The sequence below is a fragment of the Convolutriloba macropyga genome, chromosome 13 (assembly GCF_964194025.1).
Source record: "Convolutriloba macropyga chromosome 13, txConMacr16.3, whole genome shotgun sequence".
NCBI classification, from domain to species: Eukaryota; Metazoa; Xenacoelomorpha; order Acoela; family Convolutidae; genus Convolutriloba; species Convolutriloba macropyga.
Window position 1 is genome coordinate 47,855,228 of NC_134480.1, and position 23,018 is coordinate 47,878,245.

The window sequence follows — 23,018 nt, forward strand, 5'->3', positions numbered from 1 at the left end:
ACGAAACTAAGTTCAGCAGCAAAGGACTCAACAAGAGTGTTCTGGAAGAAAACAGTGATGGTGCGGTGAATATGGCCTCAACTAACAGAGGATTCAGAACTATAAATCACCAAATTCTAACTTATGAGCAAACTAAAAAAGGACTCTCGTTTTTCTATCCAAAACGAATTGTTGATGCAGATGGAATTCATACGAAACCTTTGATGATCTAAACTTTCTGATTGTTTTTCATTCATTTTATCCATTTAAATCAACTGTACGCTTGTGTAAATGTGATGTGATTGTAATAAAAATTTTTCAAGTTGATGAGTCCACTGTTTAAAGTAACCATTCTTGAAGGGAAACCCAAACCGGGTTTTTAAAGTTCAATCTGAGCATGTAAAAGTTTTTTGACTCGTTTTGCAAGGTGTTGACCAGATCTGCAGACAACCCTGAATGAAAAAATCCAGCAAGATTTACTGTTCTGATATAAAGAAACACCTGGAAATTTTCAAAGTTCATTTTGTTCTAGCACTTCTGATTGAATAACTTTCATCATGACTATCAATAAGAATTTTTTGTGTGCATCAATGTAGACATCCATATAAGGAGCCCAATACAATGTTATTAGTTCAACAGAGGTCTATTTTGATCCTTTTTTATTCCAGTTAACCCAGAGTTGAGTTGATTATGTTGTTTCGTTTTTATCAGTTGTTTGAGATAATCCTTTTTACCTGTACAGTCTCTGAAATTAGCCATTGTTTGCTGTGACATCATTCATAATAGGTATCTGATTTAGGAACTATAAATTACAACAATCATGAGTTTGATCGATAAACGTTTTATAGAAAACTCATTATTTAGAATAAGCTTATTCTTAACACAGGTGCTATTCAGAATATTTGAAAGTGTATTAGCACTGTAGAATTTTCTGCCTTACACTTAGACTTATTGAGCACTGTTTGCTACCAGGTACCTTAAAACCTTAGCATAAAAAGATGACTCATCGTGAAAGAAAAACATAAACCGACAAATGTCGGAAGAATTGCTCTTGAATGACATGCGAGGCACTTTAATTGATGGTCTTTAGTCTAGATCAATTTTTTCTTTATTGGTGCAAAAAACTTTGACCCCACCGAGATTCGAACCACTGACCTCTCGCTCCATGGCCAAACTCACTACCAACCCGGCTACGAGTCACTTAATTTTGCTATACTGCTACTGCTTTTATATTAGCAACTTCGGAGCCCTAGCGATCACTCAAAAATGAAGAAAAGTCACTTGAGAAGTCAACGAATGTGCTAGAAGAAAAACGCAAAAATGTCAAGCAAAAAATTTGCATAAAAAAAGACACACACGTTTACAATAAATGTTATGAACTGCGTTCAAGAGCAATTAAAAATATAACACAGCTTCATTTTCCAATTTGTTATCTGTTAGCCTTTTTTGTTATTTTGTGATGAAAAATTTAATGAGAAATCTTATACATAAGACCTACTACCAATCTTAATGCGCTGTTGTCTTATCTCAAATCTTAATACGTGTAAAATCTAATACCTATCTTTATATATTACTGTCGAAAATCAAATCTTAATACATGTAAAATTTATTACCTATCTTTATACGTTGCTACCATAACTCTAATGTTATTACATGTAAAATCTATTACCTATCTTTATACATTGATGTGATAATTCAATGATGACCGAAATGATTTGAAACCGCTATAGCATATCTTAAAACATATGGGTCTTCACCCCCCCCCCCCCCGGGCAGCTCCGCTCACCTATATACTACTCACAGCTGAAACCATAAAGAAGAACTGGATGTAAAACCAGTTTCTACACACAAAGCCTACCTCCCATTCTCACACCAGAGCGCAAATTCCTTCACAGCATATACAGAACTCGATTGGCCTTAGGGTTTCTGAAATCCATACGAGGGCTCCATTAAAGGTCTTTATTGAATGTAACTCCTAAGTCTTTAACTGCCGTCTTACTTTGCAGTCTATTGCCTAGAAGGTTCAGTGTGGAGTGAGCTTCTTCAAACTCAATTTGGGCACATTTGTCTATGGCTCAGCCCATTTTGTTCTGTCTCACTGATTTCTTTACTGCGTGTACCTTTGGAAGTTCCAGAAGCCATTGACAGCAGGGATGGTCTAAAGAAAAATGATTGTGAAAACAAGCACTTCGGGGAGATCGCTGATAAAAATGCAGAATAGAAGGGGACCACGGAGAGAGCGCCAGGGTTCTGCACTTGTTACATCTAAAGCTTCTGAGCACACGTTGTCCCCTCGTACGTACTCTTTTCTTTCTGTAAGATTTTCAATGATAACTTCCAGGAGACAATCACGAACACCAATATTGATGACCTTGTTCAAAAATTTGAATTGTAAAAACTCCATAACATGCTGTGAGATTTGCTATCACTGTCAACCGTATCGTAGATCTGCTGTAAGAATTTGAGCATGTTCGTATAAAAAGACTTTGCTTTTACAAAACCATCTTCAAGAGTTTTTGTTTCAGACAGGAGTAGATAAATTTCTCAAAGACTTTGGTAAATATGTTCAGAAGTAAGACAGGTAGGTAATTTTAAACAAGCTTGCAATTTCCCTTTTGAAAATTGGGGTAACCGCTGCAAATTTCCAGTTCTTGGCAATCTTGTGCAGGCGGTTTTATTTTTGAACATAGTCTATGTGTTAGCTGTGGGAAGGCGTGTATCATGCTGTCTGAACCAGGCGACTTACTTTCAGTCACACTAAATTATCAGAGATTATTTTCGAAAAGCAGAAGGTTGTCAAAGTTGGATACTCAAAATAAATGTCATCAATACTGATATCTGATTTAGGAGTAAAGACTTAGTGAAAGATTTCATTCAACGTCTTAGTTTTTTGATGAATTTTAGAACACCTTGTGGCATCTTTTATCCTTAGTTTCGGTAAGCTTGATAATTTGGAGAGGTTTTAAGTTGTTTGAAAAAGAACTGCGTTTTACGCGATTGCATATTTTTTATAATAGCTTCTTTTGTTTATTTCACAAGGTTCCGTCACTTCCTTCTCCATCTGCGATGCAATTTGTCTTAAATAGTTTGTTGGTCTTCTTTGCAGAAGATCTTTTTTGGGTTTTTACCTTGCTCATGTGATTTTGAAGTAATGAGTGTTATCAAGGGCATAAAAGACTGATGACGTTTTGTGCTCAACGTAACGAATTGTTGTATGACAGATGAAAGAAAATCAAAGAATTCGTCACTTGCGTTTTCAGTGTTCATAAAGCATTTCGGTTTGAAAAGGTTTGACGGTATGTAATTGTTGATGACATCGAAATCAGCATTTCCCACGCTATGAAAGACCTCAAATACTGGTTTGACATTATGAAGGAGACATTCGACAAATAGATGAGTCAGTTCATTATCCCAGCAATAATAAATTTTTGCGAAGGTGTTATCTATAGTGCATCCACGGAGCAGTTTTTGTGGAGAACCACGTCGAGAATGTTCTTGCAAGTCGAAAAATTGATGTTTCGACAAATAAATTGACCGACGCAAGCAAAGAAGCCTGCGAATGGTAATATAATAAATATAATAAGGAAAATGGTGAAGACAACACATACCATTAGATTGTTTAAAAAACTTGGAATGGAAAGCAGCACGCTGATAGAAGCTTTCGAATATCAGGAGTTTTTGTCAATAATGCGAACACACTGGAAGATGACATTGAAATCTTAACAGAAGACGCGCAAAGAGCCGAGTACATTGTGATGACAAAATCATATCGCAATGATCAAAACATTTAAAAAGGATTGGGACAGCATACCATACATTACATTTGATTGTCAAAAAGGAAACAAAGTGAAAAAAATACGATACCGGTTATAGACATAACCAGTAGAAAAATTATCAGAAGAAAAAGACAAACACTGTTATCTAAAACTGCTCAAGTAGCAGGTCTGCACCCCGTATGAAACTTAGCACGTTATTAGAAGGATCAGCCATTTATAGCTTTAAGAGCTCTTAAAGATATAGAACTCTATTTTAAAAATTTATAGAACTCTTTTTGTTCAGTTTAGCAGTTTTCTCTAATTTTTTTCAAAATTGGGTAAGTTTGTGGCTTACAATAGTTCTGTTTATTGCATATTTGTTTATTTTTAAATTTCGGCTTTAGAAACTCTGGGACGGCCTTCTTGGGGGGGGGGTTAGGTTGTAACACAGCAAACGGCCGATTCCTTAGTTAAGTTTACAATCTTTAAACCAATTTCAATCATTTCCTCATTCTATCGAGTATTGCTGTGAGAATGTTGACTTTTCACTGTGAAGAGAGTGAATGTGTCTTGACATAATGTCATCATTCATACATTTCTCTATTGCCTGTAACTATCATTTTCATTCATTTAGTTCATAATTATTGTCTAAACTATTTGGTGCCTGGATAAAAACTAAATTACTACGCGTTCAATGAACGGTTATATAGGTACATGTACTTCATTCGTAAATGTGTTCTACTATGCATAATTAGCATTATAGATCTACAAGTTTATATACTTGACCAATAAATAACTTTTCATAATGTTCGCGCAGATTTTTCTTCTCACCAGCTTCACTTTTTAGTTCAAACAATGAAGTGTCTGGTATTTGGAAAAACGTCTGTCTGGTCATACGATCGCCTGCCTCTATCCCATTGTACTTTTCATACTTACTATACTTCATTATATCAGAGTGCATACAATAAAACTAGCCGAGAAGTGATTCGGTTTCTACAATATTATACACGACTGTTTTAGGTGTGATCAAATTACGTGTCCTTTTTCTCTTTTTATAGTCTTTAAGTCGGTTCTTGTTCAAAATGGAGTTAAATTCGAAAGTGTCTACAGTCGTATTGTATTAAGCAGAAGGACGAAAGATCAAAATACAATTATTAAACAACTATTTCATAGATTGTTGACTGAAAATTACTAATTCGGCAATTTGTTCAGACAGTATTAGAAACAATACTTCTCGCAGATACGATACAATTTAAATGATACAGACTCGGCTGTAATATAGACGAAATAAAAAAAATGTACTTTAGCCGAAAGTTGGTTCGAATCCCACCAAGCAGAAAGGTCTGATTTTCATAGACATAAGCAATACATCTCTGGACTAACGAAACATGGCCATAACATTCTCAGCAGTATAGAAAATTAATAAATTAACAAGTATCATTTGAGTATTATGCTTTCTGCAAGCATAATGTTATTTTTTAACGTTTAATTGCATAATCTATCTCTGAAGTGACATCATTTTGTATTCGTCATCGTATATTTCAAAATCCTCAATGGGAATGTATTTGTTTATCAGCTGTTTAGGCCTTAAATCTTGTGATCTCCAATACAAAAACAAACATTCCCCAAAATTCCTACTTTTTGTGTACATAAGCAACTGAAAGACTTCATCTCGAGTGCCAAATGTTTTTGTTATTTACTTAATTGAAAGTAAACAAACTTTTCAGTCAGGCCAAATTTGTTCACGACTTTCTTTCTTCAATGACGGTGAATTCATTCCTTCTTTTCCCTTTGATCTAATTTATCCAGGACATAACTCCCTATTTATACTTGTCAGTTTAGCACACATAACCTTGCCTATAAACGTTCTATTTATAAATTGTTCAAAGTTAAGTTAGTTGAAAGTAAAAGGCTGATTATTTCATTCTGCGTTCTTATTCGTTATTTTTAGCCTGTTTTATTTACAATTAAGGCTGTAGTGTCTTTTAATCGGCTTTATCTTCATCATCAGTATGAACTCAAACGACCTTTCCACACTTCATTTGAGCTCTTTAACCCAAAAGTCACATGACAAAATGTCCGAAAAGGAGTTTGCCCTCTAACTTGTGCTAGCTAATATAATTAATAACTTCACCCAATTATTTTAGTTAGCTCAATATTTGTGCCATTCATTTCAAGGTTGAATTCACATCTTAAATTGAAGACCGAACGCTCGTCAAGCATAAACTATTATTTGTTATTTTTTATCAGATGTTAGTGGATAGAATGCAGTGGTCCATATTTCAGGATTATCATTTTCACACATCAGGTTAGTCCAACATTTTTCTTGCTCTAAGGGGCGTTTCAAATGGATGATGTTGAGCGGATAATCTGACCGTTGTTTCCGGATTATATCCCACAGCAGATGAGAGGCATGGCCATAGACAGGGTTCCGCTATTTTCTCCAATGACCTCTAATCAATTAATCAATAAAAACCCCTTCAATTTACCTCGGATGGACATATTGCTGTTTTGAAAACAAGTATCGATAAATAACAAAAATTGAATTTCTGGGGGGCGCAAACAGATTGGCTATATACGGCTGGGGGGGAGGGGGGGGGGGCTATAAAAGAAAAATGCCGACTATTTCCAATTACTTCTGATCAATATGGATACCTGTGACTGCATTATCGTTGAATAATAATAACAAAGTAGCAATGGGAGTATTGTAAAATGAAAGTGCATACAACTGTCCAGTTGAAACTAAGTGCAGTGTCGCTATTTGAGTTGTCGTCCTGTTGATAGACCCCCTGTCAACCCTAGTCACGACACGATGTTAATCTCGCAACATTGATAATTTGGCTCTTTTCTAATATAGCCCCCAGCATTACAAAGTGTATTATATTGCAATCGATTGTGCTTCTTGATACATCCATTTATACCGCACATATTGAATTTGCAATCTTTGATTGCATGTCTTTTTCTCAGACATCCATAACATAAGCGCTGCTTCATCACTGCCACGTATCGATTATTTTGTGTCGATCTTCAGCGTAAGTGTTTTACCCGTTAAACCGTATCACTCTCTTCTTGATGATTGTGTCTTGTTCCCCGTGGGGATGTGTGTTTTAGGTCGTTTTTTGAACGGTCGCTGTGAGGTTTGCATGTCTTCGCAGCTCTATCTGATCGGTCAAGCCAAAGAGAAGACATCTCTGTTTCTGGTCTTCCGTCAGAATGGGGATCGACTGCGTATACTCTGGATAGGATCATCGTCTGGTTCTTAGTCCTTTATCCCAAAGATTTCCTTTTGGTAATCTAGATTAAGTGTACCTTTCTCTAAAAATGTACCTTTCTATTTGATGATTCCCAATCCTACGCATGCTCCGCATGCCTACTAAACAATTGTTTTAAATAGTTTCAGATATAATTGAATGTCAGGGTAGCCGTGGTCGCCCTTTTGTAATGTTGATTGTCGGAGCTAGCTCATTACATCATTCTCTGGAGTAGTGGTAGAGCATTCGAAGACGACTCAAAGGGAAGGTCATCTGGAAACCAGGATACAATCTACATTCAAACGCTAAGGATAAGTACAAAATAGTTCAAAATCGATTGCTATACGTTGAAAATAATACCAAAATCATATTGTGGCACGATATTATCAATAACTCTGTAACCAGCCCGAAAAGCGATAATAGAACACCCCTCAACGGTGATTAATTAAAAGTTGAAATCGAACGTCTACAACGAAAGGTTGATATAGTTGGAATTATCTATTGTGTCAGAGAAGGCGCTCCTGACGTCTAAAACAAATTGAAAGAAACTGAAATACCAGTGTTGCATATTGTCAAGAATGTTTTATCTCACCGAAGACAAAAGGTTAAGAAAGTGTTGAAAAAGAACAGCACGCTTCACTAGGATCCATTTCTCGAATTGAAAACGCTCTTCACAATCGTACGAAACAACGGTGATTTGAAGCGAATTGTAAAAAGAAGAATAGCAAACCCCAAAAACAACGAAAGAAAAACTCTGCCAACAAATAATCAACTTCGAGGTTAGTTTAAGATCTGTGAAGTTTCTAGCGATTAAGTTCCTTGGTCCGGATCAGAACTTTTAACCTGAAGTCCCAGTCGTTAAATTTATTTTTGAGAAATTCCTAGCGATTAAGTTCCTTGGTTTTGCTCAGAAAATAATACAACACGAAATGGGAAAAATTGTAAAACTGGCAAGAAGGCGGTTAACAAAAACGAAAGAGTTATACTTGTGTGGCATGTAGTTGTAACATGCATCTGACTACTGAATGTACAGCTCTTTCGCCAGCTGCTATTACTGGCATTAAAGAGCTTGACATGAATGCCATGCTACTCTGAAATAATTGTGTTCAACAAAATGAAAGGGTTAACTTTATTCGATGTCGAACCATGTCAGAAGTTGCTGAAAAAACCGATAGCTTGCATGTTGGGGAAAAACTGAAGAATACGGAAAGGCGACGAACGGACTAAGTGGATGAGGAAATTGGGAATTCTACAAAAACGACGTGTGACAAATTTGAAAAAAAAATATGCTGCTGTCGTTGCTGTTGAAACTACTACAGGAAAACCTAAAGGAGTTAAAAATGATGAAAACTCGAAAAATCACATTATCGATAAATGTATAAGAATACAAGGGATACCTGAGGATCCTAATAAAACGAAGGGGGAAAATCTTTTCCCAACAAACGATGAAGTTAACGATCTTCTCTGTTCGATAGGTGCGAATGCACATGTCAAGGAAATACAAAGACTTGGGAAATTTCGAAATGATAGAGAAAAGCCAAGATCGGTATTAGTAACCTTGGCAAACGAACACGAAACAAGAATCACTCTTGCAAAAAGTCGGAAATTCAGAAATAATTTGGTGGAAAGAAGCATTTACATCCTGCCAGCGTTGACGAGGAATGACGCACTGAAAGAAAATAAAATGCTAAAAAAGCGAAGGGAGCTGCTTGATGGAGGTGTACCTCGGGAGAAATTGATAATTCGAAATCTGGAACTTTACAATGATGGAGTCAAAGTGCAGTTGGATAAACAGAATGCCTCTGCCCACTGACTAGGCTTTCTCCATATCCTCCAACTAAATACAAGAAGCTTAGTATATATCAAAAGAAGATCAAAATTCATAAATGGAGTAATGAACTCAGATTATAATGTTCTGTTTTTGCGAAACCTGGTTGAACGATAACATCAATGACTCCGAGCCATTTCTTAACGATTACAGTATTTATAGAAGTGATCGGGCCACGATTGGAGTTTAAAATGCGCTTGGACGTACCCTCATTGCTGTGAAAAATACTCTGAAATTGGAACAAATGAATTGCATTCTGCCGAACTCATGTGTAGCGTGTAAAATTACTCTTAATGACACTCAAGTACTTCTGTATGCGTTCTACAGTCCACCCATATCGATACAAGATAGAGGATTTCCAATTGCTCCTGAAAAACATTCCTAAAAACAAACGAATTGTCATCTGTGGAGACCTTAATTTCCCAGAAGCAAACTGGAACTCTCTGCATAGTCCCAACGAGAATGAAGACAAAGTCATCGAAATGTTTGAAGAAAAATTGTTTTGTCAAATTATCGACTTCCCAACATGTGGAAACAACATTTTGGATACTGCTTTCCATGAAAACTGTCATCTATCCGCTGAGTTAGACAATTCGTTTACATCTATCTACAATCTAACTGACCACTGACCATGAAGCCATTCGTCTATCGCTAGAAAGCCCCGTTACTGAAGCAAAAGCATTAATACAGAACTTTAAAAGTTTCGGAAAGGCTGACGATGACGCTATAAACAAGCATCTTGTTGAAAAACCGTTCCAGGCAATTTGTTACACCAACATCAACAGAATGAGCGAAGAATTCACAAGGTGTCTCGACAAAATTTTCGATTTATATGTCCCGAAAAGAACAAGACAAAGACAATCACTGCCACCTTGGATTTCTTGCGGTACTTCAAATATGATTATCAAGCTAAAGACACGTAAACGTTTATTGCAGAATAAACCAACATCCTACAGAAAACAATTGGTTTTAAAACTGGAAAACCAAGTCACTGATTCAGCTGAAGAAAACGGAGTTGAATACCAAGAAAAATTACTAGGATCGAGAAATACAGACAGAATTTTCAAACATCTGAAGTCTAAACAAATCGGCCTGCCAAAATCTTGATGAATGATACCAAGCAACAAGTATTTATGTTGAATGAATTTTTTCACTACGTGTTCTCCCCTAAAACTAATTTCAGTTTGAAAGATTTCAAAGTACAGAAACCCTCTCTTACAAATTTGACATCTCGAAAAATACAACCAGAAATATAATAGATGATATTGATGCCACAAAATCCAGGGGATCGAACGGCACACCTCCGGGTTTTTACGTAAAGACTAGCACGAATCTCTGCAACATCATGCATTCAGTCCTTCGGAATATAAAGAGGCTGCGAAAAATACCCGACAGCTGGATAGTTGCTGCCATAACGCCAATTTTCAAAAAAAGGAGACCGAAGAATAGTTGAAACTACCGGCCTGTCTCATTAGTGAACATTGATAGCAAGATTCTGGAAAAATGTATATACATTGCATTGTACAATCATTTTCAAAGTTCCTAACTAAGAGTCAACATGGTTTTGTCAGGAGAAGATCTGTGCAACCAAATATGCTGCTGTTTCTCAAAAGAATATGTGAAGCTCTTGATCGCGACTCTCACTCAGAGATAATTGCTTTCTACACTGACTTCTCAAAAGCTTTTGACAAAATACCACATTATGAATTAAATCAAAAGTCGATAGACATTGTAGTTGGTGGATGTTTGCTTGAAATAGTAATTGACGACAATATGTGCGTCAATATTTGAAAGATCGACGACAATATGTGCGTCTGCACAATACAAGTTTGAAGATACTCGATATAACAAGCGGGGTACCACAGGGGTCGCTCCTAGGCCCATTACTGTTCTGTATATTTATTAACGATCTTCCAGATGTCCTGATGTTTTCTGAGCCCTTTATCTGCGCTGATTATCTTAAATTTTTGGCTGTGCAAAGAAGCTACTGAGAAGTTCAAGATGATCTAAATGGGATTGAGAGTTGGGTAATCCAAAATAAAATGGAGCTGGCAATAGACAAGTGTGCATATCTGAAATTCAGAGGTAGGGACCAACAGTACAAATTGATGGGAAAGGTTTTGGCAAAATCCGTGACTGTCAAAGATCTTGGTATTCACGTGGCCGCTGATGTATCGTGGAAACAGCATATTGGAGAAAGAATGAAGAAAGCAAATAAAGTTTTGTACATGCTTAAGCGAAATGATGCAAATAAAGTAAACACGTTTGTGAAATTGGGATTATATAAGTCCTTAATTTTAACGGTACTGCTGTATGGTTTCACGTGCTTGAATGCAGGAAGAACTGAAATTCAAATTCTGGAAAAGTTTCAAAAGAGGTAGTCAAATGGATAACGGGAAATGAAAATACAGAATACAAAAGCCAGCTTCGACTATTAAACATATTGCCACTACCAATGTTTATCCACCTTAACGATCTATTGCTAGTTTCAAAAGCTCTGAATGAAGAGAATAGCGGCATCGATCTGCATACGAAAGAAACAAGGAACAACGAATTTTTCAAAATGACGATAACTCGAACAGAGAAAGCGCGCAGCGAATTCACCTTTAAAACCTGTCGTATTGCAAACCGCCTAGAGAATTTAATAACTTTAAGAGAACCAGTTGGACTGAAAAACCGCGAATATTACGACTAATGTGAACTTTTTCCAGAAATTTTCTGAGCGAAATATTTGCACTTGGCAATTGTTCTGCGATTGTCAAAACTGTAGAAAGTATTGGAGATTATTTTAATTTGATGACTGGGCCTTTAGACCCTTCAGCACAGCTGTATATCCCAACAAAAACAACAATTGTTAAAATTAGCAGAACGACCATCTAGTCGACTATACAACAAAATGACCCGTGGAACCTGATATGAAGGTCTATCACAACTGAACATGGGATTATGATGCTCGCTTACGTACATTAAGACATTCTCGTAATAGCGACTGCTTATTTGTGCTCGAATTATTGAACGAATTAATTAAAATGCATTGGGTAAAATGGCTTTCGGTATAATGTTATTGAGTAAAATGGAGCTCGGTAAATTTTCTTGTAGCCATAACATTTATCTACCCACCAGCTTGTAGTTGACCCTAAAAACAAAGGGAAACGATTTTTGGCCTATGCTAACCTGCTCTTTAGTTGCTGTTAAATAAGAATATTCTATAATATTTCATAAGTACAATTCTTATAATGCAACCATAAGAAACTTCACCAATAACTTGTTTTTGCCAAGTAGTTTTGGAGAACTGAAACACAGAACAATTTCTAAAGAGCCACAAACCCGAAGATCTCATGAAATTTTTCGGGAATGCTTATCAAGCAAGAAAATTCCCAGGTTACTAAGTTTCCGTCAGGTCTTGAGTTGTGTAAGATTTTGAGCATTAGAGGTGTGGGGTCATTATTTGTTTTATTGTTTTCACTCTTTACTCTTCGCTCCTTCAAAAGCTTCCTTCCATTCCGATCATGACCAATTTGAGTAACGCAATCTTAGAATGTGATTCACTTTGGTGGCTCTAGTCCCTTACTGGACTGTGGTTGCTGGATAGACAGACTACTACTACAACTTAGACAGAGAGATTTGTATGGCGTCGTCTACCAATGTTTAGTCGGCCAGGTCACATTGTCTAGACTACTTTTTGTAATAGTAAAGTGACTAATATGCTTTCATAACATAAACTAATATCACTTCTACATATTCTCTGCATTTACAGTCCTCAAGTCAACAAATTTGAACTATTTCACCAATATCTCTTTTTTTTCTATCATGAGGTAAGATTTTTTAGCAATCCAATGTTATGTTGTGTAACCATTTTTCAAATTTGTTTGCATATTTTGATGTTTTATGAGATGCAGTAGAAGCCATCTTTTTTAAGGTTTTTTTTTCAATTAAATTGAGCAGAGATTAATGGTTTCAAGGCGTAGAATAAATTCAAACTAATTATAAGGTAGGTAAGAAAGCTGATTTTTCATAGAATTGTTTTTCACGTGCAGTTTTTTGTCCCATCCCTCAATAAAATGGGTGTTGGGAACTTTATAGCAACCCTATTTTTCTTATGCTAATTTTTTCCAACCCATATCTTTTACGAAGGGCTAAAAATGAACCGAGAAAGAGCTCAGAGTGAAATCCAGTTTCGAAAAAATTTTTGAGCATCATTAGAAAGCTTGTCAAGCGTATAATTTCAAATAAAAAACATTTTTAACTTCCGCTTTTTCCAAGGAACTACGGAGGTTTAAAGATTTGTGAACGTTAGCCTAACTTCCGTTGTTTTGTTCACATTTTTCGTAATTTTTGCTTAAATTTTGATCAATTTTGACTAAACCATGATAAAGTTGTTGAGATAGTCTAACTGATTTTACGTTTAAAGATAGAAGCTAGTTGGTAAACTGTTTGAACCAATAGTTTTGGCAAAATTTTCATCTAAATTTTTGAAAATTCAGCATTTGTTTTCCTAAAAAATAGCGTCAAATATGCTTATTTGGCAAAGTTTGTCCAGTTTGGCCGCTGGTGTAGACAACAAAAACAGCTGGCACAATCTTCATTTACTCAGATTTTGGCTATTTGTACCTCAGGTTCCTAGGAAAGTTTTCTGAAAATAACATTTTTGTGATCTTTCGCTAATTTCAACTGATTTTTATATTTAGAAAACGCATAGATTATTTTTTTGATAAATTACGATTTTCGTTTGTGAAGAACCTCTAACGTAATATTGATGAACAATTTTGTATTAAACAGCTACGGGCAGCGATAGCAATCCCAGTTTGAGTCTCAGTGCTGAGTTTTGCATTGAAAAAATAATTGGATTGAATTTTGAGTCTGTCTTTTTGAAATATTTTTAGCATTTCTTTCATCCCAATTACAAGAATTTATAGGAGGTTCATTTAGGTTCAATTGAGGTAAAATGAAACAATATTGTGTTTTCGGAGTAGAGCTCTCGGTTTTTTTGTGGCTCCGACATCTTGTTTTCATAAATTTTTAATGAATTAGAATTTGCCAGAGTTTGATGTTCTTTTTGCATTCTTATGTCTGAGTTTAATTAGTCCGATGCCAACTGTGAGTTGAAACGTGATGCTTTTTGGTAATATAACTCGATAAGTATCCAAAATTCAACTTTTATTTTTGATATGAGGATTTTTTGGTCAAGTTAGCTATTTTGGTAAGATTTGGTACATTTTTGGTTTCAAAGGAGAAACAGCAAGAGCAAGACCAACTTTGGTCTAGTTGTTGAATGTTCTAGTTCAAAAAATATTCGGATTTTGAGGGATTGCTGTATATATATTTTTTAAATGCTTTTGGCTTTTTTTGTTTTTGGTACAATCCAGAGTGATTTCAAATCAAGCCTCAATTATTGAAATGTCAAAATTAAGTGCAAAATGAGGTCAGTGCAAAATTTGACCAAAAAAGCATGTAGTATTTTGGCTTCATTCTTACTCTCACCAATGGAGTTCCAATTTGAACTTTTTACCGTTTTTCAGTTGAAAGCTTACGGTTGTAATATCTTACAGTTTTAAAAATTGATTTTTTAAAAAATAATAATGTTTTTTGAGATTTTCCACTGCAATATTTTATCATAGTCCCATTAAAGAGATAGGCCGCAATTTTTTAAATGATTTCTTAAAGGTTTTAATTGTTGTTTTTTAATTAATGATTTTTTTGCGTTGATACTACTTATTTTCATAAATTTAATTAATTTTTCTTTGACATTTTCCAATTTTTGAGATTCTCTTTTGCTGTCTTGTCCGATCATCATATGACTGGCACATTAATGAAAAATTGCTTTTCAAATAAATGGTTTCGAAATAAGGAGCAATTGATTATATTAAATATTTTCAGTGAATATATTCTGATCTTATAGGCCTTGACACCGTTTCCTCGCAAAATTGAAATGACCTTTTTATTTTTGTTTGTACTTGATCTTTTTGTAGTTGTAGGAGATTTTGGATTATGATAGATCTGAATTGTTTGTTTCAAAGTTTTAATGAGCCATTGAATGATTTCGGATGATAGCTAATTGCTTTCATGACTTGTTTTCAAAAGTTGTAAAGGTTTTTTCTAACTTTGCACCTTTTGTTTCCTATCTATTTGTTGATTGTTCCCAACAAAGACAGGTACCATACCTCTTCTGGTAAAATTCAAGTCATTTGGTTTGGTTTATTTTTATCGCATGCTATTTTGACTTTTTCATGAAGTTTTTTCAAAAAAATGCATTGATGTTTCAGTCGTAATTAATGCTTTTTGTTTTTATTTTATTTTGTTATTTGCCTTGAATCTTGCGCTCCTTACTGGCAGTTATTATCGGCCCTCTAATCAGTTACTGTTCCATTTGTATAGTGGTAAGAGCTAAAGCTAAACCATTTATTTTGAACAATAGGTTTTTTCTGAGAATTTTCTATCTCTTTTGGTAGACAAATAAATCAAAAACGTGGTTGAACGGGTTCGGAACATTATGTGCAAACGAACATTACCTAGCCTCCTTGTTTTGATTATCGGCTCGTTACGAAAAAATTCCTTTCCGTGCACGTACAACGTTGGAGATGGTCTCATCAAAGGCTTTATTTGTTAATTGATGCTCTTAATTAGTTGGGCACATTTTTCGTCCAAAAAGCTCTACTTGAATTTTGACAAGATCTGTTGTTCTTCACTTTACTTTGAGCCATCAGCAGACTTCTTACAGGTTTCAAATGTTTCTTAATCGACAAAAGATTTTTTAAAAATCCGTTACTCAATAATGCTTTAAAGCCTGTAAAAGTGTCATTGTAAACCAATTGTTTTTTAAATTGAATTTGACTTTTTCAAAGCACACTTTTGTCACTTTTTAGCTAGTTTTGTAGGTAGCAAACGGTTCTACATTTTTTCTGGCTTTTGAATTTTGCTCTGTTCTTGCCCGATTGATTACTGAGTTTCAACTTGTATTTACATTTTTTAATGCCTTCTAATGAAAAAAAAGTTAAAATGCTTAGCGCTTTCAAATTGTACTTGAACTTAACTGAATTTTACGCCCTTCTTGTCAAAAAGAAAAAAAAATGTTGCTTCAGCAGAACGCTTAGTGTTAACGTTTTCCTATAAAAAAAATCCTAATAATTTCTTGTGGATAGGTGCTTAGGTTTCCTGCTCTGTACCTCAAGTCTGTGTCTTTTTCAATTCGTTCAATTGTATTGTCGTTTTTGTCCTAGTGTGAGATTTTTTGCTTTGTTTGCGTTTGTCTTCTCATTGGAAAGATGCAATATTAAATTAAAGCATTATAGTTTTTATCAAAGGTTGTTTTGTACATAAATATTTGCTTAATTTTTAAGAACAATATACTACCTGTCTCAGTTACTTTTTCAGCGACATTAAAATATGCGCTCTGACTCAATCAAAAATAATCATTCCAGTTTTTAGCATTTTCAACTTCAGTTAACAATTAATGTTTTTAAATTCTGTTCAAAGTGTTTATGCTATCAAAAACTTGTTTCTGGGCGAAGAAAGGATGAGCTGATGAAAAATTAGGAAAGCCAGCAATGGCAAAAAAGAGGTTAACTGTTTTGTGTTAGTATATTTGAAATGTTATGTTAGCGCTTATTACAAATTTTAGCAAAAATAATCTCTTCCGAGTTATAATTTTATAAATTCGTTGTATAATAAATAAATATTAAATTCGAAAATAATAAATTCGTTGTCAAACTGATACCAAATGACAGAATAAACATACAATCAGTAAGTTATTATCAGTTTGCAAGAGCACCATTAGACTATTAGTGTCCGTTCCCAGGTGTCTTGATATATTTTGAGAGCATTTCTGTTACCAAAAAAATAGCGAGTAATTCTGGATTCTCATATATGTAGAGATCTCTAATACTATGCAAATAAGAGTCTAATTGTTTTTTGCCAAGTAGTAGAATATTTTTAATACACTTATGTCATACTTCACTAAAACATTGCAGATGATCCTGACGCGAACTTTAATGGACTTTTTATTTTCTTTTGTAAGTCTTATTTCAGTTTTCAAAAGTTTATTTCTTTTCTCCGGATCAAAAAGTGTGTGAATTCCTTTGGGGCTTATGTAGCTATTTACCTATGGATGGGCATGTGTTTGTTTTAAAACGGCTGCCAGAAGCTTCAAAAGCTCGTAGACATGAAGTTCCCTCACTAGGGGTATTTTGTATTTTGATCGCAATTTGAGTTTCGATTCGAACTTTCTTTTTTTAAAAATAATTCGGATCAACAGTTTCTGTTGATTTTCAATTTTTTCCATTACTTTTTTATCAGCAGTACTGTACACCAGTATGCCGTACTGATAGATTAGCCGAATTAAAAGTTTATATGCTCTAAACAATGCCGAAGAAGGCAAAAACTTTTTGAGTTGATACAGCAACCGAACATTTTTGGCAGTTTTTTCAGCAACTGATTTGCATGCTCTTTGAAACTCAGCTTGTGGTCTATTTCGAGACCCAAATACTTTGCCGAAGTCACTACTCGACTATTTGCAACAAACTGCTTAGCCTGATTGGCGCCTGCTGCCGTGCCAAAAATAAGTGTTTTAGTTTTTGTTTTATTTTGGGAAAGACTGCTTACAGCCACCCAGTTTGATATTTTTTTCAAAATCTTCTGCCGTGTCAGCGCCTAGTTTACCACTGAGAGCCGTATCGTCGGCGAAGAGCACTATCTGACTTTTAGTTTGCAAAGTGGGAAGGTCATTAATGTAGATTAAAAACAAAAGTGGTCCTAAAACAGACTGTGATACCTCTTACTTTGGAGGTATGCAATTGGGTCACGGGTACGTAGTAGATTATTAAAGTTGGATTCGAGGCGCGAATCCACTATATTGGGTAATCTTCGGAATACCGCTTTTGTTTCTATTCTGCAATAGTGTTACAGATGCAGCTCTATTTTGATGACGTGGAAATCTATCTCGAATCCGTTTAGAAGTATTCTGACGACTAAACTAAGAAGATAGAGAACAACTGAATTTCAAGGATAAAGTTAAGAGAATGAATTTTAATAAATATGAAAGTATGAACAAAACTGAAAACCTGACTTTACAGTCGGCGGTAAAGCTTACTGATGTGAAATATAATTATGAGTGACTTTTAACTTGGACAAGGACAACTGAAATAAATTAAGTACAAATTTTCAAATTATGGTGCAAACGCTTCCCGAATCCACTAATGCTTTTGTACTTGTATTCCTGATGCGAATGTTTATATTCACTGGGTCTACCCCTCTAATATTGTCATTAGTGGTGATCGTTGGAACACAATTGTCATCAAAGTCATCATAGTCAGAATCGTAGTTTGCATCGTAGATACTGTGTTTATGAAGCAATCTATCAATATGATTGACTTGCTCTCCAACAGATGCTGAAGTACACACCGTCGCTGCCTCGGAGATGGTGTCGTCAACATTGTTGACTCTGGGCTTTGGCTTTAATTGTTGTTTAGGCTTTCTACATACTTTTGCAAAATGATTTGCAATTCCACAGTTTTTGCACTTCTTTCCGCGAGCAGGGCAATTTTTTCGATGAGCGGCCGACCACCCATAGCCACAATTGGGACAGATTGTAGGGTTGGTGAAATTGCTCGTTACAGGTCGAGATCGATTCCATGAACTTTGTATGTTGATGATGGACGTAGTCGTGACTTCATTTGTAGTCTGGTGAATAGCTGTTCCTGACATCTTCAACTGATTTTGGATGCCCATTTCAATATTCATTGCCACTTCCAAAGCCTTTTTAGCCGATCTCGTTTTTTTAATAATTCTCTCTGAATCTTACCGTTTTGCATATTCGCTATGAAAACGTCCCGAATGATGGATTCCTCGTGACTGTCCAGATCGCAGTTCAAGGAAAGTTCACGGAGACAACCGTAGAACTTTTCGACTGGTTCTCCTTTCAATTGTTTCCGGTTAGGAATGTATAACGGTCGAAAGTTATATTCCGCTGCTTTGTGAATACCTGATCTAAACTCCCCCAAAGATCCTTTGTAGATATCCGATCAATTTGAATAGTTGGTTCCTGGGAACCAAATGTTCGACGACCTTCGATGCCGAGACTAAGATAGGTCAGCGAGACAGCTTTGTTGTCACAAAACTTCCAAGGTCTATCACCGCACAACATTCCTGCTAACTAAATTTTCTGACATCTATTGAGCCATGCATTCTTGAGTTAATCATTTCAAGTTTTGCGATCTCTCTCACTTTGGGCCGCGCTATTTTGTACATTTGCTTCGTAGATGGGTTCAGGGGGAAGGGTGACTTTGTCCGCTGGATGTTCACGAAGAGTATCGGTCGAAATACCCTCTTTAGCAAGGAGGGCCAGCTTCAACCTTATCTGCCAACGTTCCCATCTCAACGTTGGTTCTTAAGTCGGTCTTTCCCAAAGGGGTTCGATTCCAAGAAGGGCACGTTCTTGGACTACTGACTGCACCATGTGTTACCTCTTACTTTGGAGGTATGCAATTGGGTCACGGCTACGTAGTAGATTATTGAAGTTGGATTCGAGGCGCGAATCCACTATATTCGATAATCGTCGGAATACCGTTTTTATTTCTATTCTGCAATAGTGTTACAGATGCAGCTCTATTTTGATGGCGTGGAATTCTATCTGGAATCCGTTTCTAACTATTCTGACGGCAAAACTAAGAAGATTGAGAACAACTGAATTTCAAGGATAAAGTTAAGCGAATGAATGTTAATAAATATGAAAGTATGAACAAAACTGAGAACCTGACTTTACAGTCGGCGGTAAAGTTTACTGAAGTGAAGTATAATTATGAGTGACTTTTAACTGGCACAAGGACAACTTAAATAAATTAAGTACAAATTATCAAATTATGGTACAACAGTACCACACAGACCCCTGAGGTACTCCACAAATATCTGGTAAACAACTAGACTAGGATTGGTTGACATCAACATATTGTTCTCGACCAGTTAGGTAGAAAGTAAGAATTCGGTTTATTGGGCCACGGGAGCCTTGTTTTTCACGCTTAAGGGTCAGAATTTTATGGTCTACGGTGTCAAAGGCTTTAGCTAAGTCAAAGAAAGTTGCCTGGAAGTTTGGAGACAATCTTATGCTTTCTACCAGATTTAAAATTGCGTTGACTGTGCTTCTTCTCTCCCTGAAGCCATATTGTTCAACATTGAGTATATTAATTTTTTATAAAAAGTCTTTGATGTTCCTTGCTAAAAGCTTTTCAAATATTTCAGACAGTACTGAAGTCAGTGCAATAGGTAGGTAATTAGTTTCTTCATTCTTGATTCCATTTTTGTGTAGTGGTATTACCTTAGCTATTTTTAGAAAATTTGGAATGTTTTCTTCTTCCAAACTTCTGTTGAATTGAATATAGAGATAAGGAACCACCACTGGGTTGATAATTTTCACGCACCAGTTTGGAATTTTATAGTGATCCGTAGAGCGTTTAGGTTTCAAAGACAAAATACAATCAAAAACTTCTTGAGTCTCAAAGGGTTTTACGTAAAAAGTATTTGAGATCGTTGTCACATTTGCAACAGCTTCAGCTGGAATAAGGTTTGTATTGGATTGGAGTTTTTGTCCGAATTTTACGAAGAAGGAATTGAATTTTGCTGGCGTTGGGTATTTATTGATAACAACTTTTGGTTCATGGCAATCCTGCTTCGACAGTTTTATGGTTTGGAAAAACTCTCGTGGTTTTTCTCAGAGCTTTTGAGAATCTTATGTTCAAAGAGTTCTTGCTTTTTATGTTTTAGCATAGCTTTGACTTGTGTTTTTTTTTCTTTTCCAATTCCAAAAGTTAGTGAGGGTTGGTTCGTTTTTATACCGTAGCCAGAACTGTTGTTTTCAATTTGTAGCTTTCTTTACATCATTTTCAATCCAGTCTATATGTTTTATGTTAGCTTTGATGAATTTGAGGGGTAGGAAAGTGTCGAGTGCAGTTTCTAAAACTGAATTGATCCAACTAAAGGCTGAGTTCAATTCCGTCGGGTGAAAATTCTGTTTTGATCATTAAGCGCAATGTTTAAATTGTAGTTGAAAAACAGTTTGAAGTCCTCTCGCTCAAGTTTTTTCCAGTTTCGTCTTCTGAAACCGTTTTCTGTATTCATTGGTAAGGAGGTGGGCATTTTCAACTTAACTAAACTGTTGTCATTAACATTGTAATCCTGCACATGTATGTTGCACTCAAAATCCGAGAAAAGCACGTCTAAGCATGTCGCCCTTTTACCTCTAGTTCTTGTGGGGTAATGATTTTTCGTAATTGTCAGGTCAAATACCTCCAATAAACATTTCAAACTAGTTGATTCATTCTTAGGCAAAAGCATATTTAAGTTAAAGTCCCCACATAACAAATTATGCCCACTCAGGTATCCCACAGATGTTAAGTGATCAGTAAGTTTGTTAAGGAACATGTTATGTGGCATTTGTGGTGGCTTATAGAGAGCTGTAATATTGAGGATATCTTTTGGGTTCGTTTGAATTTGCAAGGTTAATATTTGCAAAAAGGTCTTAAACGTTAGCCCGTCTTTTACAGAGACTGAAACTCCGCCTCCTCTGCGGTCTCGATTGCACATTATAGGTGAATTGAAACCATCAAGCTTATAGACGTTTGCCGGTGAATTATCTTTCAACCATGTTTCGGTCAGAACAATTGCAACAATTTTTTCCAGGGTTCTTTCTTCTTTCAGAACAACTCTAAACTCATCCAGATTCTTACTCGCTGACCTTGTGTTTTGCAGCAATACGCTACTTCGTTCAGATGTCAGATCGTGCATTTCAGTTATCCAGAGCGTCAGTTAGTTTTTTTTTGAATATCTGCTTTAAATGGTTCTTGATGTAACCAGAGAAGGAAAGTTGAGTTCTCATCTTGCATTTTTTCTTATTCTGCTAGCAATTCAAATATCTGTTTTCCCAATTAAATTTTGAAAGTTAAGTTGAAAACAGTTGCTCTTTCATCATATTACTCAAAACAAAAATTTAAATTAATACAAACATTGAGCAATATATTTTTACATTATAGTAATTCGATGAATTGTAGGGGTTCAAATGGGAATGTGAGAAAATTAGGTGCTGCGCACAGAAACATACTAGCTATACTGTTTATGCACTTATTTTTGGTTCGATGTGCTTGTTGTTTTGGTCTGAATGTTGTCTAAATAGTTTTTTTTTTGACATTAGATTTTCTCACCAATATTGTGAACTGACGAATCAAAACCATAATTTGTCGTAATTTTTGCTTGCAGCCTTTCGTATCAATCACTACCATCGAATAGGACTTTTGGGTTTACCTGTATGGGCTCATTGCCAGAAAAAATATCACAGTGTTAAGTCTCTATTTCTTTTAAAAATTTTTTCATTTTGTTATTTTGACCTAAAAGTATCTTCTTTAATGTCATTTTATTCTCTATTTTCTCGTAATCAATTGAGTCAGACCTTAATGATGTTTTTTTTCGGGATCTCATTTTGGTTTGAGTTTTTTTGTTCTTAATGTAACAGAAGCGGGAGTTCTTGTTGGTTTTGTTTAATCTTGGTTGAATAAAGGTTCTAGTTTACAAATTTTTATCTTTATAAGCGAGTGAATCGTTTAATCTTAACTTCTTATTTTGAAAATGTTTGCATTTTTCTCTCATTTATTCTTAACAGTAGCTGAACAAACAACAATTGTACTGATATGATTACATTAATCAGAAAGAGTCAAAGTACAATATCTTTTAGATCTAAATTTTGAAAGGCAAAGAACTTACTTTTATTTCCGTAATATTGTTGGTTACTAATGCAAATATTTGGTCTGATATAAGTTCTCCTTTTCAACCGTTTGTTTTATCTGATTTCGTCTGTATTTTGCCATTTTGCCTCCACGTCTCTGATTTTTTTTTACAAAATCATTTCTTGTAGTTGTTTTATTTGCAACTTTTTTCCTGCTGATTTTCTCTTTTCAACTTTCCTTCTGATGGTAGACAAAATTATACAAAATTATAAGGCCGAGTTTAAGCTACATAATTTTCCTTTGAAATTGAGAAAAAAACAGTGGGTATTACATACATGGCCTTGAAAACTGTTCACTGAGTACACAACACTCCATTCATTGTTTGTTCACCCCTTTTAACTATTCTGCCAGATATTTCTCAGTGCAAGTTTAGCAGCAGAGTTTAAAAAATACGAGAGAGACACGTGACTACTTTTGCACCATTCTCTGCTGAGTTAATTAC

At 35.4% G+C, this 23,018-nt stretch overlaps 1 protein-coding gene across 3 annotated transcripts in view; it reads left to right on the forward strand.

Annotated features, from left to right (window-relative positions):
• The first annotated feature begins 5,164 nt into the window (after positions 1 to 5,164).
• LOC142352028 (uncharacterized) overlaps positions 5,165 to 23,018 on the forward strand; it is an 85,468-nt gene continuing 67,614 nt past the window's right edge. For 2 of the 3 annotated variants that reach the window (XM_075404365.1, XM_075404368.1), the window contains exon 1: positions 5,165 to 6,042. The gene's annotated coding sequence lies outside the window, so the exon portion shown is untranslated. Of the gene's footprint in view, positions 6,043 to 6,898; positions 7,024 to 23,018 lie in introns of those variants that run through there. The other variant, XM_075404366.1, reaches the window with a different exon arrangement.